Source organism: Lepidochelys olivacea, assembly GCF_965140295.1.
Source record: "Lepidochelys olivacea isolate rLepOli2 genome assembly, chromosome: 3".
In the NCBI taxonomy this organism is placed as follows: domain Eukaryota; kingdom Metazoa; phylum Chordata; order Testudines; family Cheloniidae; genus Lepidochelys; species Lepidochelys olivacea.
The window spans coordinates 153,920,413-153,939,546 of NC_140413.1; the positions used below are offsets into that span (position 1 = coordinate 153,920,413).

Sequence of the window (19,134 nt, forward strand, 5' to 3'; positions counted from 1 at the left end):
AGGGACGTGATCGTTCCCCTCTATTCGACATTGGTGAGGCCTCATCTGGAGTACTGTGTCCAGTTTTGGGCCCCATACTACAAGAAGGATGTGGATAAATTGGAGAGAGTCTAGCGAAGGGCAACAAAAATGATTAGGGGTCTGGAACGCATGACTTATGAGGAGAGGCTGAGGGAACTGGGATTGTTTAGTCTGCGGAAGGGAAGAATGAGGGGGGATTTGATAGCTGCTTTCAACTACCTGAGAGGTGGTTCCAGAGAGGATGGTTCTAGACTATTCTCAGTGGTAGAAGAGGACAGGACAAGGAGTAATGGTCTCAAGTTGCAGCGGGGGAGGTTTAGGTTGGATATTAGGAAAAACTTTTTCACTAGGAGGGTGGTGAAACACTGGAATGCATTACCTAGGGAGGTGGTAGAATCTCCTTCCTTAGAAGTTTTTAAGGTCAGGCTTGACAAAGCCCTGGCTGGGATGATTTAATTGGGGATTGGTCCTGCTTTGAGCAGGGGGTTGGACTAGATGACCTCCCGAGGTCCCTTCCAACCCTGATATTCTATGATTCTATGATTCTATGACTGAGGTAGCCCCCACATGAGCCTATCCCATAGCTCAGAGGTTAGAACACCCCCCTTTGGCAGAGAGAGGGTACTTGAACCTCAGTCTCCCACATCCCAGATGAGTGCTTTAACTACTGAGGTAAAATGTATAAGGTGAGTGATAGCACCACCTCCCCACACACCCCCATTTTGTATGGAGCAAGGCAGGCACTGAACTCATTCCCACAAGAAACACTTTAATAACCTAAGCTGCCTGACTCCAAGCAGCTGGTTCCCATTCAAGGATCCCTAGCAGATAGAAGGTCCTAAGTCTGAACTGCAGGGAGGCACCTATCTCCAAGAAAAAGGTGGGCTCTATAACACACCCCTCTCACCAGCATCTCCCATTGGCTAATTTAGGCAACTCCCCAGCTAGCGTGCAGGTTTTTGTGACTCACCTTCTAAGGTGTCTCTCTCACCCCATTCATTGTCTTGGGAACCTCAGAACCTAACTCAGCTTTATGGATCACAGTGTCATTCCTGTGATTTTCTAGGTGCTTAGAAGTTAGGCGCTGTGATACCCAGCATCCCAAAGTCTTAGTCCCATAGTTATTACAAAATAGTTCATGCATATAGCAAATTGGTAGCTCCATGGTAAGATCTTGTCCAAAGTTATAACCATCTAAGCTATCAGACATGGGGCGGGGGGAGTGGGGGAATAGACACTTTAAAGTTTGAGAGAACAATGCTTACGTTTTTTGACAGAGTTGGGGAAAGCTATTTGGTTGTTTCCGTGAATTTTCTGATTTCAGCTAAAACTGAAGTAACATGAGCAATGCTTTCCTTGTAATATTTCTGATCTAGGTAGAATCTATAAGTATCAACCTATTTTTCTTGTATCCAGTGTGAAATATTTGCAAAGAAAGTCAAAGAGGCTCAAAATGTGTTAATTTGGGATTTCATTGCAAATTCACAGCAGTCTCATTTTTACTTCCTAGCAGAATTGTTTTCTTTGCGAAAAGCAAGTCCAGAGTTTTGTATATTTTTGCTGCCAAATTACAGCTCTCAAAGTTTCACATTAATGGGAAACTTCAACATGTGTAAAAGCAAAATTGTGAAATTTTTCACAAAACTAATTTCTTCTTGTTGCACAGGCTGATTTTTAGATCACAGAGGTTAAATTAAGCTTCATATTAGCATCTAAAACAAAATTTGACTCCCCCTTCCCCCCGCAAAAAAACCCACCCAACCTTCTTCAGGTCAACAAGTGGTCTTGATAATTGCACTGGACTTATTAAGTAGCTCACATCACAGATACAGCCAATCTTGCTAATCACACAGAGATCTAATACTGAAAATTATATAAAAAAATCAATGCCGCATGTGTTCTTTATTAATCAGAAGTGTGAGCAAGCAAAGACCCTTTGCTAGAAAGTAATTAAATTGAAATTGAGGTAAAGATGACCTGTAGGAATTGCATTTGGTGAGAGGGCATTAAGCAAACAGGGTGGGGAAAAAAAAAACTTCAAAAAGGCTAATAACCACATGATGATTGAAATTCAACCTCCATAGTCTCATCTGTTCTACTATTAACTTGTGCCAGAGCTTGAATCCTGCTCAGGAATATCATATCATCAACCAATATAAACGGATGCGAGAAAGTATTTTTTGCCCCTTTAGTGCTCCCTGAACTCTGAGGGAACCTAGAATGATTACTGGCAACAGTATGAGGAACTGGAGGAAGAGGGATGCTTCATTTTTATATTCTATAAGCACTAACATAATACACCCATGATCCTTTAAAAAAAAATACGAACAGCCTTTTGTTGTGTCTATTTCGATACTAAAAATCGATCGGCTCTGCGTTCTTGTCACAGATCTTCTGCTGTAATAGTATTCTTCCACAAAGCCGACATAGCAGCCATCAGAATGAAAAAGGCAATTTGGAGGAACACAAGATTGTGTTTGGGTATACTTTTAAAATTATAAGAGGAGTCCAAAGGGAAATCTTGTCAAATGGATGGGACTGGATGCCAAGAGTGAGCTTTGGAAGGAGAAGTTTGTAAATTCAGCGGGCAATCACAAGTACAAACTTTATAATAAAACTGACAGCAAAGTCCTTATCACAGGCAAGAACCAAGAGGATGTTCAGCTCACGGTCCACCTTAGAAAGGTATAGTCTCTTACCACCTCAATTTTCAAAATGTTGCACAGGGAAACAGCACATGTGGAAAAACTATTTTCACAGCCCCCAAACTCAGTGAATAGGCCCAGTATGCATGCGTATACTAGGTCTGTACAGAGCCCCATGGGAAGTGGTGACTGAAGAAATGGTGCTTCCGTCATTTAAAACTCCACTAGACAACACACTGGGAAACATGCTGTAAAGAACAGCCCATTCCAGCTCCACTTTCTGTGTACAGTCCAATATAAATCACGCATTTAGAATGACTAGAATTCAGCCCTTTCAGACAGCAGAACTGGTGTGATTCTCCTGTACAAGCAGCATGTGAGGGCTTGCCTATGGGATGTGCACTCATGCATGGTGGAGAGCCCAACTCTATGTTAGCCACCTATGGGGCTACATAAAGGAGGCAGGAAGGGGCAGGTCAGGTCAAGTACAGACGGTGGGGACCACCACTGCATACACTCCCTCATCTTTTACCTACCAAGGGGCCTGCACAGCCTACCACAGCTCTTGAGCTGGAAGAGGGCCTGTGCAGCAGCTCAGCACCCATTCTTCATGGGTCGGGTGGAGGGGATTTTTCCCTACTGTCCCCTTGCAGATGTACTCAAAATGCAGCCCAGGTACTTGGGCCAACCACTGGTTGGAGGATTTTAGCAATTGTATATATGTATTTTATGTACAATTATATATAGGGACTGAGTACTGTAAGTAGATAGCTTCCCTGTGTGTATTGTGTGTGTGGGCATGCACACCTGTGCACATATACTGAGAACTGGAGCAGTGTGTAAGTCAACAAGCACAGCCATTTACTCTCTATGGGTGAAATTCACTCCTATGCACAGGTTCGGCACAAGACCAATCTATTACTTGAGCCTTGTTTTGAGCGTGTGCACTCTTCAGGTCCACGACAAGCTACAGGGCAGATGCAGGTAGGGGGCAAAAGTCTACATAGAGTTTACTGAGGTAGTTCCCCACACCTCCTTGAACAAGGGATCCCTCCAACAGTCTCATTACACCCTTCAGGCCTGTCCAAGGCAGCACAGACTTCCCCATAGTCTCTTTATAATAAAGCAAAGAAAAAGTCCTATAAAGAAAACAAACTTAGTGGTCCTGTGTCAGGCCTATCTTCTTCCTCCAGAGAGCTCTAGCAATCAGTAATCTCTGCAAAAGGGCTGGCTGATCCTTTTCTCAGGGAAAAAGGAACAGGAAACCCTCTCCAGAGTCAGTTAACTACTGAGCTATCCTCATCCCTTGTTAACTGCCCCTTCATTATCTCACAGTGAACGCAGGTGTAGCAAGGCAGGACGAAGTGGGCCCATAGCACTCATTAACCCTTGTGGCCTTGTGTGGAGTTAGCATACTCCAACACAGAGGGCTTATGTGATGCATAGGCTCTCTGCATAGCAGGTGAATTTCATCCTATAAGGATGGACTTTACAGGGAGTTTGGCATATTGCCAGCATCTACTGCAGTTGGATTATGAACCAACGGAGTCATTCTATCAACATGTAATACAATTATTTTTATGTGTCCTATTTATGGAGTAACTGGTAACCAAAATGTAATAAACAAAACAAAGAACCTTCTTTCCTCTCGCACATTGTTGAAGAAGCAAAAGCAAACCATACGTTAAGTCTGCTTTTCATGACATTTTCTGTGCTTGTCGATTTTAGTAGGATCTAGGGAACACATATGATTTGAACTTTATTAGACCTTATATTCAATTTTTGTTGTCACTCCCAATATACTTTATTACACTCATGGAAAAATGTCGTCTTTCTCACTCTATTTGCAAAACGAATGCCAAATGTTGTGCAGTAGATAAAGTGCCTGCTTTATATGCAGAACTAACTGGGACTTCTTAAAAAACAAAGGTTGTTACTATCAGACTAGCTTGAAATCAGAGTGAGGCAGGAAAATGGCTCTCAGCCCTTCTTCCCCTCTGAAGAAGCTATACTACAGTAAGTCACAGCTTAACGCTTCAGTAACTGAACATTTGCTGCACACTCAGCACCACCGGACAATGGAAGGAACTCTGTAGGAATTTGTATAAAAAAAATTGTAATTGCTTGTTTTGGCCTTTTTGCAATTTGTTGCCTTTGCTTTGATGGAACAATGTGGGCTCCCTCTGATGGCCAGTGTAATGATTACACATTGCTTTCAGCTGTTCATTTAAAAACCATGCAGCCCGGAAGCTGAAGAGCCTGCAGTATGTTTCAGAGGTAGATCGGGGTCAAAATCCCGTGCTGTGTGTTCATTTAAATTACAGTTTCCAGTACCCCTTTCTCCCCCCCAACCACTACCTACGCACTGGCAAACAGATCACCATATTTTCAACACAAAATTCTGTACATGAGCTGCGTTTACTGGCCACATCAGAAATACTATGAGAACAGCTTTTTTCGTGACACAGAAACAAACCATAGCCCCTCAGGACTTTACGGTTCTTGCTCTGCTGTTGCTTGCAGTAGTCACCCATGTCATCTTTGTGCCAACAGCAGGGATAGGACTCAGCACTCTCTGCTACCACAAACACAGGGCTCCATCACCCATGGGAGGGGAGAATCACACTATAGCTCTGATTCTACCCATAGAGAGCAGTAGAACACAGCCAGCCGGCTGGTTCTACTTCCTGTCCCAGCTGAAATGCCCAGTGAGCTCCTGCCGGTGTCTTTGAGAGATGCCTGGTCACATGGTGCTGGCTTCACCGGCTTGTTTCCAGTAGCTACATTACATTAAGCATATGCCTTCGCTGCACAGTTAACAATATAGCACAGGGCACTCCATCCACCTAAAACAGCAGACATCAGCATGGAATAATTGCAATTCATTTTAAACTGGCACAGCTTCCTAAGATAAGAGATCAAAACCTTCTTAAACCCAGACAGCACGGATGCAGGTATCTTTCCGCAACAACTGTACAGGGTTGTAGACCCCAATGAGAGACTCCTGCAAGTTAAAATGAAGACTGAGTTTAAGCTTGCTCCCAAGTTCACCGAAACTCACATATTAAACTATTCATCCAGAAACGGACTTCCTGGAATAAAAAGGCACCACGAGCTCTCTGCCCTGTTCCTTCTGCTGCTAACAGATTGTTGTCTGCAATTCAACAGCTCTTCAATTCAAAAAGCAAAATTTTCAGAGACAAGTGCTAATAATGGCCTATACCACACATGCTCTTCTGATGCAGTTTCCCTCAGTATCTGAGCCCTTTCTCTTCTATAGAAAATACTGTTTTTTAATCAGAGAGGAAAAAACCCAACATCATTCTGGTAAGAATGGAAAAGATAATTTATTTTATAGTAGATGTCTCTTTCCTAAGGCAGATTTGTTCCCAACAGAAACATCTACATATTAAGATGAAGGATGGTTAGATGGTGAAAGCCCAGGTTTTGGAGTTAGAAGATCTGGATTCTAACAGCAGCTCTGCTTTTTACCTGCTGTCTGAGTTTTAATTACTTAAGCACTCCATGCCTCAATTTCCCCATCTGTAAGAGACAATAAAACATCCTTCCGCCACAGGATTACTGTGGGGCTTAACTAGAAGGTGTGAGGAAAGCAGTCTGATGTCTTCAGTCGGAAGGTGCTATAGAAATGTATTTAAGAGTTTGCTTATATACAATGTAATTTAAAGAATGTACGGCACTTTGGGTTCAAACATTAGTTATAATTCACAGAATATCAGGGTTGGAAGGGACCTCAGGAGGTCATCTAGTCCAACCCCCTGCTCAAAGCAGGACCAATGATGGCCAAAAAAGTTTGGCAAAACAACGCAGAGCAGAGTTTACCCACATTTGAAATAAGATTTTCCCTTATTCCTGAGGTTCAAAGAAGTTACCTATTGTCTTTCATTGTTTTTCATATTTTATACACCCTCTACAGAAAATTGGGTGCATCATATTACTGAGAGGAAGCCTGCTTTGGTAACATTTTCATGGCAAGTCAGCAGACTCAAGGGGCAAAATTCTCAGCTGGTGTAAGTTGGTGTTGCTACATAGAAATCAACGGTGTACTGCTAGTTTACAGCAGCTGAGAATCTGAAGTTCAGATAAGCTTAAGTACCTGAATTTTTGGGTGCTTATCTCACCTGAGTCTGACCTCTGAACCTTTTGAGGATCCTCCTACACAGCTCACAGTACTTGAGAATGAATAAAACAGGGCTTAATTGTTGAGTGGCTGTTATTTTGGTTGCAGCAGCATAAGATACAGAAGAGGGTGCAAAAAATTTCCCAGAAAACAAAACCTGGAAATTAGAACTTCACAGATGAAAGAGACCACAACATTGCTACAATATCATGGCAGGTGGGGCAGCTTAGTAAGTAAGGCTGCACTATTATGCACTGTAATTCCACTTCAGTCAATTGAGTTGCTCATTAAATCAATTGAATTAACTTAAAGCAGTGGGTTCCTCTATTATAACTTATTTCAAGTGGTGAAGATATTGGTGTGATGCTGGATCATGCTGTGCCCTTTCCCCTGCCTTCCTATATTTTGTTTTAAGATTTCATATGCAAACTATGTTAATATGAATTGATTGTTACCACCATGCTGACTGTGTGCAGAATATACATTCAATTCACATGCATACCATTAACAGGACCTCAACCCTCAGAAGTCTTAAACTGAATTACATGCCTTTAGCATTCAAATGTCATGAATGGAGGCCAATATTTCTCTCCCTTTCCCTCTCCGCTGCAGGATATAAAGGCTGGTGAAGCACAGAATTCATTACAGTCCAAATATTCAATATCAGGGTGGTTCAGATGGGACTGGAAATCTCAGTCGTATGACTCAAACTTCCACTGAATAAAGCTTAAGCAGACTTGAGATGAAAAGATCCGGTCCCAAGAGTTTTTGAAGAGATTTTTTGCAGCCTCTTGACAGCTCCAATCCTTGGGTGAAGAATAGGCTTTTGAGGTAACCATCTACTTCCTAAACATCAGCAATAATTAGCTACATGGATTAACATAAGGCAATTGCCTAACTCCCACCATTTGCAGGTGATTTTCTATATACTTCAAAGAAAAACTGAGACAGTGATATCACTGTAACGTTCATTTGAACGTTAATATCCTCTTTTGATCTCTAATTAACAGAATGCAGTGATAGACAGGAACTGTTTGATTACATTCTAATATATATGCAAAAACACAAACATTATCTATCAATATGTCTCTAAAGGTTGAATCTGGGTCAATTAGCCTGCAAGTTGCTTAACACTTTCTGGCCCCATGTCACACTAGCACACATCAAAAGACAGAATTTCCATCCCATGGGCAATTCAGATATTTTGACATTTGTTATCCTGAATCTGAAGAAGTTGTTTGGTTTGGTTTGTTTTTTAAACAGAATGTTGTTTTCTTGGGATGCCCAAGATACTTGCTGGTGGCTCAGCCACAAGGAGAGACCATGGTGCAGCATGGAAGACGTAGTCTGACTGGGGAAGAGAGCCTATAATGGATACTGAGGACATGAGAGACCTAGAACAATTCCCATCAGTCACTGCAGTAGCTCAGGCAGACATGAATGTTGACCTGAACTAAAACATTTTGTTTAGGGTTTCCTGATGGAAAATTGTCAACATTGATCTTTTCAGACGGTAAATTTTCAATTTTGATGAATCTGCATTTTCCTACAGGAAAAAGCTTCATTTTAAGGTTATCAACCAGCCCTACTATATACATAAAAATAAAGATGACTTGGAGTTATCAAGTTAAAATAAGTTGTGCAAGATGTAATCTTTGCCATTATCATTCTCCTCCTTCCCTCCGTTTTTCAGTCATGCGTTTCATCTCAGTTTAGATTCTGAGCTTTTTTAAGGCTTGGAGGGACCATTCTGATCAACTAATCAGACCTCCCACATAACAGGCCATAGTACCTCACCTAGTAATTTCTAGATAAAGCCCATCACATCTGTTAGAGTTGGACCATATTTTTTGAAAGACATCCATTCCTTATTTAAATACAGAAAGTGATGGAGAATCCATTGGAGCAGGGACTATATATACACATGTGTATTTGTACAGTCCCTTACACAATGGAGTCCGGATCCTATTAGGACCACTAGATGCTGCTGCAAAAAACAACAATATAAAAGGGGATGGGTTTTTTATAAATATGGTACATTAGAGGGTACCTCCTTTGTGAAATGCTTTGATATATACAGATGAAAAGCACTATGTATGAGCAAAGTATTGTTATGAGCTAGGTGAAACCTTGTTATGGGTTGAGTTAAGACCCCATTGAAATTGGTAGGTGTGAACTCACATTTCAATCAACATAACTGTAAACATAAGCCCCCACCTGAGACAAAAGGCATATTTGAAACTACCCAGGAGCTTTTGCTGAGTATAGTTTCGGGTAGGGCTGGGGGGGGGAAGAGAGACGAGACAAAAACAGAGAGGAGAGAGAGAGAGAGGTTAAAAGAGCAACTGAAAGAACAGTGGCTGACCCTGGAAGAAACCTCGGAAGAGGTTTTTGGATCAGGGTTGCCGGCTAAAAGGTGCTCTTGGTGCTATGAGCAAAAGAAGCTGCTTCCTGCTAGTTGATTCCTTCTGCCTTCAGAGACACAGGACTTTGATGTGGTTTTATTTATTTACAAAGAAAATATCAGCCTCCACCACTTTCTACTCTGCACTGGAACACCCACAAGGCTGCACACTTTGACTAGCCACTTGGGTTGAAAAGGGGCAACAGTATTGTTGTTGTTGCTAGAGCATCTAGGTACTACTGCAATATAAACAATTAATCACAGTGTAATCATCTAATCATCTAGAAATGTACTTAGATGGAATTGAAGCACAAACAAACGTAGAGGCCTAAGTTTTCCAAAGTGACGAGTGACTTTGGATGTCCATCTTGAGATGCCTTGAAGGAGACGGCGTTTCAGAGAGTGCTGAATAATCAGGCCTCTTGAAGGCATCTCAAGCTGGTCATCCAAATGTACAGGCACCCAAAGATCACTTGTCCCTTTGAAAAATTGAGGCTGCAATACGTTGTTTACATTTGCTTTTATTTTTTTAAGCAATTGACCAAATTTTTAATTTGTATGTGGCTGTTCAGCATTCTCTTTTGTTCACTTAGAGCCCTATATGCATCTCAGGGCAGAATTTGCCTCCAAAATCGCAATTGCTGATATGCAAGAAATTCACGTACCCAATGGTGGGGTTTTTTATATTGGTCCTGACTTGACACATGTATTTTGCCCATTTCCCATGTTCAGTTATGGCTATCTCTGTTTGTAAAGTATGTAAGTCATGGGCTGTACAACAAAATATAAATAAATGTGATTGATTCAGGCAGGAAAGAGCAAAATCTTTTTTTGACAGGTCTTGCATTACCGTGCACACACACACACACATCCCCCGTCAGGGGAATTCTGTGCCTCCAGGTGAGTTGTTTGCAGAGGCAGGCAAAAGTGCTATTTCCAATCTCTAGTTATCACTACTATGTAACAAAGGAATTTTACCTTCTCAGACTCTTCACTTTGCTCAGTAAAACCTGATAGATAAAATCTCATTCTCATTTTTTTTTACACCTAAACTTTTAGGCAAATTGATTGGTTTGGTTACAGTTGAGGAGGTTTTAGAATAAAGATATGTTCTGCCCAGCTCCTGTGCAGTGACTGCAGTTCCCATTTATGACTCTCTGTCAACAAACAGACATTAATTTCTGGCAGTTAGAGTCAATATCTGATGTCATTCTCCCTACTTTATGTAGCTGTGTGACCTTCCCTCATTTTATTCATAATAAAGGTGGCTTTTATATGGCCTGCACAGCGTTCAATTCAGAGGAGCACTAAATCAAACAAAATATTAAAGGATAAAAAAAGATGTTATTTTATAAACCCCAAATGAGGAAAGAGGAGCTCTAGTATCTGAAAACTAGGATACCTCTGGCTATAACCTGCAATTGCAGCCAGATGCTTGGATGGTGTCAAACAGCATAGCCTCAGTGAAATCTGCTGAATGCTGATTTATGCAAATTAAAGATCTGGCCCTCAGCATCTGCCCAACTGTCCCTAATTTTAGATGGATTTCCAGAATTCCCCAGAAAGCTCCTTCCCCAGAAAGGATCTTAGGGGCTGCAGAAACATCTGTCCAAGGAGATGCTACCCAATAGTGTATTTCCAATTCATTCCTCCAACAGAAGACCTTTTCTGAACATTTTCAATGCAACAACCACAGCCCCCAGAAAGATGTTTTAACTGCTTGAGGAGTCGAGAATTCTATCCATGCCTGCTGAGCAGTGGCAAGCAAGAAACTCTGAAGTAGGGGCAGGTCCAGGGAATGAATATTCAGAAAATCTGAAGCAAGAAGACTAGGTTCTAATGAGTTATTCTGCTGTCATGTTGCTCCAATATGTCTCCTCAGCATTTGCCTATTGCTCAAGGGAGCAGAGAAATATGCACAACTGCAGTACAGTCCGCCTGAGATTTTCAAAGCCATTTGGGGGATTTTAAGGGAGGATGTGTCCCCCTAGATGGTTTTGAAATTCTCAGCCTCACTAGGGAAGCTCCCATTAACCAGGTCCTTCAGAGTTCTCTCTGTTACAATGAACAAGAGATATGTAATAGGGCAGAAGGATCCTGTGTGAACGTAGGGGTTTGTACCATTTCTGGGCCTTCTTGTTTCCTTACTTCTGATCCATGCTGAGAAGCTGAAAGCCATGATTGTTATCATTCCAGGGGCAGCTCAAGTGATGGAAAGGTGGACATAGAAAGAACAAAGTCATGTAAGGGTGGCAAGAATTCCACCATCTTTTGGGTGAGGGCTGCCTGCCAGGCATGCAAAGGGATGGGTTGACTCATTGAGTTTGGATTAGTACACTGGGAGATAATCAGTGGAAAAGAATCAATCAATTGGCAGGGCACTTAGATTTCAGAATCGACTTAACCCTGCAGGATTTATAACGCAAGACAGGCTTTTGAATTACAGATAAACTATTAAATATGCAGTTGGCACTCAAAGCTCAAACACTTCCAGTTTCTAACTTTTACGTATTAATCTTTAAGACAAAGCCGGACAGCCTTGACTTATATTCTGTGACATAATTCATGACATGGCTAAGGGGTCCATTAAATAAATAGGAAGTGGTCACAAGCGATAAGAAGCTGGACTTGTCTCTTGGCCTCATTTTCAGCAAGCACAACCGACAATAGATTTTAAACATTAATTAAAATAGAAAAAGGCCACTGGGCTTTTTAAAGAATAAAAGTAATTCTCTTTGCACTTGAAAAGCTTCACTTATCTGGAAGTTCTTCTTTCTAGATCATCTAGATCCCCTGGGCTAGGGTTAGGGATCCATTGGGTGTGGCTCTCCAGGCCAGGTTTAGTGCTCAAAAAGGCAGCGCTCCCCAGGCTAGGGCTCCCTACTCTAGGGCTAGGGTTCCAAAGAGTAAGGATCCCCAGAGTAGAAATAGGGTTCAAAAGGTTGGGGATCCCTGGACTAGAGTTAGGGATCCATATGGTGGGGATTCCCGGGCCAGGATGAGGGACTGGAAGACCAAGGTTGGGGATCCATCAGTTAAGGTTCCCCAGGATACAATTCAGGTTCCAAAGAGGAGGACTGCCCAGGGTGGAAAGACACTTACAGTTGATAGGGCTCCCTGGGCTAAGGTTAGGGTTCCAAAGCGTAGAGCTCTCCAAGCCAACACTAGGCATACAAATGGTAGCTCTCCCCTGGATAGAATTAGGGTTTCAAGGGGTAAGGCTCCCTGGGCTAATCTTTAGTATCTATAGGATGCAGCTCCCTAAGCTAGGGATGGAGTCCAGAGGCTACTGTTTCCAAGGCTAAAGTAAGGGTGCCAAGGGGTAGCGCTTCACGGACAAGGGTTAAGGTTCCAAAGAGAAAAGATCCCTGGGGTAGTGTTACTAATCCCAAATGTAGGACTACTCTGGATAGAGTTAGGATTTCATAGTTAAAGGATCCACATGCTAGGGTTAGAGTTTCTATAGTAGGGTACATGGAGCTAGGGTAAGAGTTCCTAGGGTTAGGGCTCACAGCTTTAGGATTACCATTGCTATGGCTTGGGCTCCCTGCCCTAAGATTAGGGTTCCTATAAATATGGGTACTTGAAGTTAGGGGTGGGTTTCTGTGGGTAGGGTACTTGAAGTTAGGATTAGGGTTCCTATAGGTAGGGCTCTGCACCCTAGGGATAGGATTCCTATGGATAGATTATTAGGAACTCAGGTAAGAATTCCTTTAGGTAGTACTTGGAGCTAGGGTTAGGATTCCTTTGGGTACAACTTCCTGCCCTGGGGTTGGAGTTCCTATCTGTAGGGTTCTTCAATCTAGGGTTTGGGTTGCTATAAGTAGGATACTTGGAGCCACAATCAGTGTTCCTACAAGTAGGATTAACCACGCAGCTGGGGTTCCCATAGGTAGGGCTACCTGACCTAGGGTTGGGGGCTTTAGAGTTAACAGACATGGAGAAAGAGTTAGGGCTCCTATGATTAGGGTGCTTGTGTGATGTTATTGACATGAACTGTGACCGTATAGATCATTGTTGCAACCAAGGTCCTATAGTTGCACCAAATCTTGTACAAAGGAGGTCAAGTAAGGTGTCTATGAACAGGTTATGATTTGCTGGTTATGATGGTGCTATCTGTAGGCATGTATCATTTTTGTATTTAAAGTAATAAGTATTGGCTCTATTCCTGGATTTCAAATGTTGGCTCCTGGGTAACGCCCACGAAGTAATCAGCCAGATATGCCATGTAAGAATATCTGCAAAAATGTTATAATTTGACAGATATGATAATCTTGTTTATATGTTTGTATCACCTTTGTATTATGAGTTATAGATATGTATGTATGTCTGTATTTCAAACTTGTGCTGTGCTTCTGGGTGACACCCCAGACAGTTTGGCATCAGCACTGCCTAGCCTGCTTGATGGCCCATTAAGGACCATCAGCTATACAACTGACCATTGAGAGAAGGCAGATACACCTTATGACTCAGCAAGGCATTCAAGGACATGCCTACAGAGAGAACTCTAAGGCTTCCAAGCCATGTGCTGTGCAGCTTGTGTTTGAAACAAAGGAAGCACAGGCCACATGACAAGAGACTATAAAAGGCAGCTGCATCTTCTCCATTTTGTCTTCAGTCCTGCTTCTTACCTCTGGAGGAACTTTGCTACAAACTGAAGCTCTGAACAATGGACTGAATGACCCATCCAAGCTGTGGATGTATTCCAGAGATGTAACTTAAGCCAGCAGTTTATTCCATCACTGCTACAAGCCTGAACCAAGAACTGTGCCATTACTGTATGTAATTAATTCCATTTAACCAGTTTTAACTCTCATCTATATTTCTTTCTTTTTATGAATAAACCTTTAGATTTTAGATTCTAAAGGATTGGCAACAGTGTGATTTGTGGGTAAGATCTGACTGGTATATTGGCCTGGGTCTGGGGCTTGGTCCTTTGGGATCGGGAGAACCATTTTTCTTTTCCTGGGATATTGGTTTTCATAACCATTCGTTCCCACAGGGAGTGGCGCTGGTGGTGATACAGGGAAGCTGGAATGTCCGAGGGAATTGCTTGTAAGACTTCTGGGTTAGCCAGTGTGGTAAATTGAAGTCCTCTCCATTTGGCTGGTTTGCTGTACCTTAGTAGTAAAGGACCCCCAGCCTTGGACTGTAACTGCCCTGCTCTAAGCAATTTGTCCTGAATTGATACTCTCACTTGCATCCCACCAAAGGCTGCTTCGTTACAGCTTGTAGCTAGGGTAGGGTTTTATGGGTTGGGAACTTGGATTGAAGGTTAGGGTATCTATTTATAGGGCTCTCTGCTCTAAGGTCAGCATTCCTATAGCTAGTGTACTTGGAGCTAGGGTTGGGGTTCCTAAGGGTATGACTACCTGACCTAAGGTTATAGTTAGTGTACTTGGAGCTAGGGTTGGGTTTCTATAAGTAGGTACTTGGAGCTCAGGTTAGGGTTCCTATGGGTAGGGCTCCATAACCTATTCTATCCTATTCCTATGGATCGGGCTCCCTGAACAACGGTTGGTATCCCTATGGGTAGGTGACTCGGAGCTAGGTTTAGAATTCCCATGGATAGGACTCCCTGACCTAGGGTAAGGTTCCCCAAACAAGGGTTAGGGTTCCTGTAGCTAGAGTTCCCTGACATAGGGTTAGGGATCCAATCTGTCCCCCCTTCCCCAAACAGTGGCGCCCCCCCTACCCCAACTGGACTCATCATGCCCCCCTCCCCAGACAACAGCACCCCCTCTGCCCCCCGCCCAAAATGGACTGGCCCCACCCCCTTCCCCAGACAACAGTGCCCCCCGCCTGATCTGGACACATCCCACCCCACTCTGCAGATGATGGTGCACCCTGCTCAAACTGGTCTCATCCTGCCACCCTCCCCAAACGACAGCACCCCCACACCCAAATTGGACCCCTCCTGCCCACTCCCCAGACAATGACATCCCCTATGCTCCCCGCCCAAAGTGGACCCATCCCGTCCCCCGCCCCAAATGACCAAGCCCCCTCCGTACCCCAAAGAAACTGGACCCATCCCAACCCCTCCCCAGACTATGGCATCCCTCTGCCGCTCATCCAAACTGGACCCATCCCAACCCTTCCCCAGACAAGAGCACCCCCTCCGCCCAAACTAGACCCATTCTACCACCCTCCCCAGATGAAGGCATCCCTCTGCCACCCACCCAAACTGGACCACTCCGAAGCCCCTTCCCAGGCGATTGTGCCCCATATGCCCCCTGGCCCAAACTGGACCTATCCCTTCCCCTCCCCTGACAATGGCATCTCCTTGCCCCCTGCCCAAACTGCAGCTGTCCTGTCCACCTCCCCAGATGATGGTGCCCCCCCATTGGACCCATCCTGCCCCCCTACTCCCCCCCGCACAAACTAGACCCATCACACACCCCTTCCGAGATGACAGCGCTCCCCACATGCCCAAACTGGACCTGTCCTGACCCCTCCACAGACAATGGCTCCCCCTGCTCGAACTGGACCCGTCCCACCCCCCTCCACAGACGACAGTGCCCCCCACCTAAACTGTTCCTTTCCCACCCACCTCTGCAGACGATGGTGCACACCGCCCAAACTGGACCCATCCTCACCACTCCCAAGACAACAGCGACCCCTGCCCAAACTGGACCCATCCCACCCCCTCCACGGATGAAGGTGCCTCCTACCCAAACTGGTCCCGTCCTGCCATCTTCCCCAGACAACGGCGCCCCCCCAAAAATGGACCCATCCCATCGTCCTTCCCAAATGATGGACACCCCTCTGCACCCTGCCCAAACTGGACCCTTCCCGACTTCTCCCCAGACAACAGCGTCCCCTCTGCCCAAACTGGACCATTCTGCCAACCTCCCCAGATGAAGGCATCCCTCCACTGCCCACACAAACTGGACCAATCCGAACCCCATCCCCAGACGACGGCACCCCATATGCCCCCTGGCCCAAACTGGACCCTTCCCGCCTCCTCCCCAGACAACAGCGGTCTCTTGGCCCCTGCCCAAACTGCACCCGTCCTGTCCACCTCCCCAAACTACAGAGCCCCCCCTGCCCAAATTGGACCAATTCTGCCCTCATCCCCAGTCGAAGGTGTTCTCCCGCCCTCCACCCAAACTGGACCCATCCCAGCCCCCTCCCCAGACAATGGTGCCCACCCCGCCCAAGCTTTATCTTTCCCCCCTCCCCACACAGCGGCGCCCGCCCTCCCGCCCAAACTGGACCCATCCCATCCCCCTTCCCAGACAATGGTGTCCCCTCTGTCCAAAGTGGACCCATACTGCCCCCATCCACAGATGACGGCACCCACTTCGCTCAAACTGGACCCGTCCTGCCCCGTCCCCATACGATGGCGCCCTCAGCCAAAAGTGGATCTGTCCTGCTCGCTTCCCCAGACGACAGCACCCCTCCACCCAAATTAGACCCATCCCAGCCCCCTTCCCAGACAACGGTGCCTACCCCGCCCAAACTTTATCTGTCCTCCCCTCCCCACACAGCGACGTTCCCCCAGCCCAAACTGGACCTGTCCCCAGATGAGGGCGTCCCCTCTGCCCAAATTGGACCTGTCCTGCCCCCGTCCACAAACAATGGCGCCCCATCCGCTCAAACTGGACCCATCCTGCCCGCATCCCCATATGACGGCACCCCCAATGCAAACTGGACATGTCCCACCCCCTTCCAGAGATTATGGTGCCCCCCACCCAAACTTGTCCAGTCCCCGCACTCTCCCCTGATGACAGTGCACCTTGCCCAAACTGATCCAGTCCCCCAACCCTCCCCCGATGACAGCACCCCTGCACCCAAATTGGACCCATCCCAGCCCCCTCCCCAGACAATGGTGCCCACCCCGCCCGGACTGGACCCATCCTGCCCCAATCCGCAGATGAAGGTGTCCCTCGCGTAAACTGTTCCTTTCCTGCCCCCCTCCGCAGACGATGGTTCACCCCATCCAAACTGGTCCCATCCCGCCACTCTCCCCTGACGACAGCACCCCCATGCCCCATGCCCAAACTGGACCTGTCCTGCCCCATCCCAGATGACACCCCGTACACTCCCCGCCCAAACTGGACCCATCCCATCCCATCCCCCTACCAAAACAATCAAGCCCGCTCCGTACCCCTCCTAAATTGGACCCATCCCGACTCCTCCCCAGATGACGGCATCCCTCTGCCGCTCACCCAAAATGGACCAGCCCCAGACTGCAACACCCAAAACTGGGCCCATCCTGCACCTCCCCAACTGGGTTCATCCCCCCCGCCCCGCCTTGAACTGGGTCCATTCCCCCAAGGATTTCCCTATCCCCACAGCGGTCAACTAGTTTCATGCAGTGTTTTCAGTTTAGTCATTGTTCAAAATCTGAATTGAAATCGAAACATTAATGCACACTTTAAAAGCATATACAGTATATGATACAATACTTGTACTTGAAAAAGCATTATAGGTTTGAAAAGTGTGAACTAAGATTAGCTTCCTCACACAGCTGTTTTTTTGTCGGCACGTTCATTTCAGCCATGTTGGCCAACCTAATAATTTCAAATTATTATTTGTAAGCAAGGTCTGAATGAGCTCTCCCTTACAGAGCATGATGAACTGGGGGGTGAGGAGGAAAGGCATCTGAACCAGACTGTATTTACATAATATCATAGAAGATTAGGGTTGGAAGAGAGGTCATCTAGTCCAACCCCCCTGCTCACAGCAGGACCAACCCCAACTAAATCATCCCAGCCAGGGCTTTGTCAAGCCGGGCCTTAAAAACCTCTAAGGAAGAAGATTCCACCACGCCCCTAGGTAACCCATTCCAGTGCTTCACCACCCTCCTAGTGAAATAATTTTTCTTAATATCTAACCTAGACCTCCACCACTGCAACTTGAGACCATTGGTCCTTGTTGTCATCTGCCACCACTGAGTACATGAACACACCTACTCAGCCTAGGTATCCAGCAGACAGAACTCTGTTGCCCAAGTGATCAATTTTGGCTGGTGGTGGGTTACAAATCACTTTAATAGTGAATGTGGGGGGAAATGACATGTTGTCATCCTTATTGTATGAGAGTACAGGGCAACAGAACTGTACTTAGCCTGTCCTCATTGAGGGGGTCACCATCCACGCTTAGTTTTTGCCAAGTCTGAGCCCCGTGCAGATCCAGGCTTGGTAGTTCATATCATATCCCTGGGACATCTGGGCTTGCTGCATCAGTATGAAAGTAAAAAACTTACCTGAGCCCTGACACTTATTTCATTACCAATTAAGCACTGGTCACCCTCAACTGAACTGCACTCACTGAGCAAGGTGTTTGGATGGCAGATCCCAGTGGAGAGCAAGAGAAAGAGGGTGGGGACAGGTGTTTTGCTTGGTGGCCTGGATGCTGCCTAAGAGTCACAGGCACTATTTGATCTGGCCCCATCCCCTGTTTAACGATAGAGCTGATTAGGCAGCATAGAGAGTTTGTTTTGCTAAGTGACCACTAGAGCTGTCTTGGAAAGGCAGCCAGAAAGAATGTTAGGAGAGCAGCAGCAGCAAAGGGAAAGAGGAGGGGGCGTGAAATTGGCAGGAGCAGCTGGGGGGGGGGGGTTGGACTGGTCCATTTCTGTGTGCCTCCCAGCACTATGTCTCCTTCAGTGTCTGTCCCCCTGTCCTGCCTACTGTATGTGTCCCCTGCCTGAGCACACTGTGTGTCCCAGCCATGCTGTCTCACCTTTGGGTCCAGCCTAACCGGGGTGTCTGTCCCCAGCCTTCCAGTAGTAACTTTTCCCCACATGCACACAGGAAAGGAAGCTGGCTGGTGCCCTTCTATAAAGGGACTGCTCTGTGCAACGGAAACGAGCCTATTCACAGACTGCAGGCTAGGAGCTGGCTGCTTCATTCAGTGCATCACAAGTTACAACAGGGGGCAGGGACAAAATCCCCATTAACTAAACAGAATGGAAG

The 19,134-nt window shown here is 45.6% G+C and overlaps 1 long non-coding RNA gene across 3 annotated transcripts in view; it reads left to right on the forward strand.

The window, feature by feature from the left end:
* LOC311518528 overlaps positions 1-12,786 on the forward strand; it is an 88,806-nt gene extending 76,020 nt beyond the window's left edge. For 2 of the 3 annotated variants that reach the window (XR_014711007.1, XR_014711008.1), the window contains exon 3: positions 7,420-12,786. This is a non-coding gene — a long non-coding RNA (uncharacterized lncRNA). The remainder of the gene's footprint in view (positions 1-7,419) is intronic. The other variant, XR_014711009.1, reaches the window with a different exon arrangement.
* Positions 12,787-19,134: the final 6,348 nt, after the last annotated feature.